This window comes from Pseudorca crassidens, chromosome 9 (assembly GCF_039906515.1).
Source record: "Pseudorca crassidens isolate mPseCra1 chromosome 9, mPseCra1.hap1, whole genome shotgun sequence".
Classification (NCBI taxonomy): domain Eukaryota; kingdom Metazoa; phylum Chordata; class Mammalia; order Artiodactyla; family Delphinidae; genus Pseudorca; species Pseudorca crassidens.
Window position 1 is genome coordinate 98,899,426 of NC_090304.1, and position 2,805 is coordinate 98,902,230.

Consider the following 2,805-nt stretch of genomic DNA (forward strand, 5'->3'; position numbering starts at 1 on the left):
TAAATTGATAAAGTCTTGAAGTAAGGTGCTGACATTAGGTATGGAAAGGAGAAAGAGGAGGCTGTGAGAGGGATTTTGGAGGCGTCTGGGTGGGAGTGAAGTAGGTGTGGGCTTTCAAGATGTCACCCCAATTTAGTGTCTTGGTAACTAGGAGACTAATGATACTTTTTCACAATTTCTGCAGCACCTAGTTATCATCTCTGCTGCTCATATGTGTCTTTTCACCTACAGTCTGGTGTAGGTTATTTCTTTTTCAAGTATTACCGTCTTTCTCTTCAATTTGGTTATGAGCTCCATAAAGCATGGTCGACGTCCCTTCATCCCTTTCTTTTTATTTCAAAATTTGCTTAGCCTGAGTATGGGCAGTGCTAATAAGTGTTTAAAAATATGAATCGCTAATTGGCCCATTCTTGTGAGTATTTGGATGGCGTTCTGGGGTAGGTGGCAATTTTCTTCCCCAGAGAATTAGAGTTAGGTCAGCTATATAAGTTTATTGCCAAACTAAGTCTACTCCTTAAAGCAGCATGTATATTCTCAGTCAAGCATTTAGATTATTTTACAACATTTATTTTTATCAGTGAACTATAACCCTCATGAAAGCTCCCACAAGAACTTGGTTATCTAGTGATATCGAGCCCCAGAGAGAGGAGTTAACAGCGACTTTCTAAAGCCCAAGACCTCAGCAAACCTTCTCGATGCAAAGGACTGCTCATTTCTCTGTCTCCCTTGTACTCACATGTATACGCCATCAGCCTGGTGCTCTCCCCTCTTAACTGGAAAGTAAACAAGCTCTGCACAAAAGAGAAGCTCATTCCTTGACCCACTTCCTATAAGACAAGGTCAGTTCATGCTGTATTTAGCTTATGTAGTAGGTCCAGGCAAATGCTCCTATGATTCCTTGAAGCTCAGCTTCAAACAACGTGACATAGGTACAAGGTCCTGGAAACCCACAGCTGCAGGCAGAGCAGACTGGTCTGTGGCAGGAGAACACAAGGGCATGTCTTTCTGAGCAGCCTTTGAGCAGATGGCCAGTCTAAGCATCGGGTGCAAATCACTCCAGTCACATCTGAAAACCAAACAAGATTTTTTAGAACTGTGAAGTCTGGAGAGTGTTATGGATTCTGTGATATCAGAGAAATTGCTTCACATCCTTCCTTCTGAGTAGGAAAAATAGGATAAAATAAAACAAAGCAATAGGCAGGATCGAGAAGATGAAGGCTAAGAAATCAGCATGATATCGGGTGGGAGGCAGGGGTCCCAGAAAAGAGAAGGTAGAAGTCTAGATCACATGAAAAAAGTAAAAAGTTCTCTGTTAAACTAGGAGTAAAGGAGTGTACCCAGGGGTAGAACTAGGCAAAATCACAGGGCAGATAACAGACGGGGGAGAGAAATGATTTTAGGCTTGCTGGCATCTCCCAAGCTATCTTGGGCTGGGCACCTAGTCAACACGAAGAACTGACTGACTTTCCAGAATGGTGTAATAGAGGAATCAGGGGCTCTCTTAGCAGACACAGGTCTAGGTTTAAATCCTGCCGCTACACTGTACCTGCGTGTGACCTTGGTGAGGCACGTCACCTCACTGAGCCTAGGATTCCTCATCTGTAAAATGGGTAGGATAATGCCTATTCCCAGGATTATCGTGAAGATTAAATGAATTAATAGATGAAAGGCTCACCTCAGCACAGTCCAGCTTGGCAAACAGAGGACATTCAATCAATAGATCCTCTTTTTCTCTCACCCCTCTTTTCCCAGGGAGATAGGGCATAAAGGGCCAAATTCTTGTATCACTGCCTTTAGGTAGAGAGGAGACAGCATTGTCAAGAACTGTGAAGGGTCTGAAATGCTACGCTCCTATTAAGCTTATAAGTTAACCTGACACGGTTTCATGGATGCTGAACGAGTCCGTGAGACTCCTAGATCAGAGATGAAGGACTTGATCCCTCATAGCACAGCAAGCAACATGAGTATCAACATATTTGCATTGTTTCACTGGACACAAATTGCACAGGGCAATGGGAAGAGAGCCAGGTGATGGCTGATCACACTGTGGGGTGCAGTAGAGAGAGGAGCCTGAGCTTAGAGAACCCCAATTTTGTATAATGGGTAGTCAGCATACCTGTCCTGTGCTCCAGGCTAGCTCTTTCTTTCGATGCTATTTGCTGTAGAAACAGCCTTGAAAAGATGGAAGGAAAGCAGTCACTGCTCCTGCTTGCCAGACGTAAAAAATGTGAGACAGACACATGGAAAGCCGTCTCCCAAAAGGCATAACAGAAATAATCCATTTCCTTTCTGTCCTTTTCCCAGGCTCATTAGCAGAGGCAGGCTTTCTGTACAACATCACTTTGCTCTGTGAACATAGGCATCTCCCACATCACATATCCCCTGCATCCCACTCATCTTCACTTCTCCCCATCCTGTGGAGCACGCCCCACCCCCACCCCCACCCCCGCCCAGGAGCTTTCGGTACCCATCGTGAGCTGCTTAGAGCAGTGGCAGAGCCTACTGCCGTGTAGGCTGCTGGTGACCAGGACAGGACTCTTCCCAGGGAATCTAGTTTAAGCTTCCATGAAGAACGTGAGAAGAGAGGAGTTGAAGTGAGAAAAGTCAAGGGAGAGAACGAGATATCTCTCCTCTTCTCCCCATACTTGGGCAACATTTGATCCCAGCTTGGAGGCGAAAACTGAGCCAAACTGGTGTCACTGAAATGGAACAGGAAGTTTCAAGAGTTCAGATATCCCCCCTCAGGTGCAAGGGCCCAGGGCCAGCTGGATGTCTGCAAAGAGCAAGAGGCCACCTACATGGAGT

General features: G+C 45.5%; 1 long non-coding RNA gene across 1 annotated transcript; it reads right to left on the minus strand.

Annotated features, from left to right (window-relative positions):
* Window positions 1–485: 485 nt before the first annotated feature.
* LOC137229743 (uncharacterized) lies at window positions 486–2,356 on the minus strand. The gene is made up of 3 exons (XR_010945828.1): window positions 2,117–2,356; window positions 1,676–1,791; window positions 486–1,066 (listed from the first exon to the last, which is right to left on the minus strand). It is a non-coding gene; the product is annotated as an uncharacterized lncRNA (long non-coding RNA).
* Between the last annotated feature and the right edge of the window lie 449 nt (window positions 2,357–2,805).